The sequence below is a fragment of the Arachis duranensis genome, chromosome 7 (genome assembly GCF_000817695.3).
Source record: "Arachis duranensis cultivar V14167 chromosome 7, aradu.V14167.gnm2.J7QH, whole genome shotgun sequence".
NCBI lineage: Eukaryota > Viridiplantae > Streptophyta > Magnoliopsida > Fabales > Fabaceae > Arachis > Arachis duranensis.
Window position 1 is genome coordinate 46,248,358 of NC_029778.3, and position 347 is coordinate 46,248,704.

Below are 347 nucleotides of genomic sequence, written 5' to 3' on the forward strand. Positions count from 1 at the left end.
TAACAGAGGTGAGTTAGTCCTTCAATTGAATGGGGACTACCTTGTGTTTCAGGCACATGGCCATCCCTCTGTGACAAAAGAGAGTAAGCAGGAAGAGCTTCTCTCAGTTCAGAGTCAAGAAGAACCCACACAGTCAAACTCTCAGTTTGGTGTTGTGAGGCCACAACCAAACTCTAAGTTTGGTGTTAAGACCCCATATCCAAACTCTAAGTTTGGTGTTGGGACTATACAACATTGACCTGATCACCTTTGTGGCTCCATGAGAGCCACTGTCAAGCTATTGACATTAAAGAAGCGCTTGTTGGGAGGCAACCCAATTTTATTTATCTAATTTTTATTTTATTGTT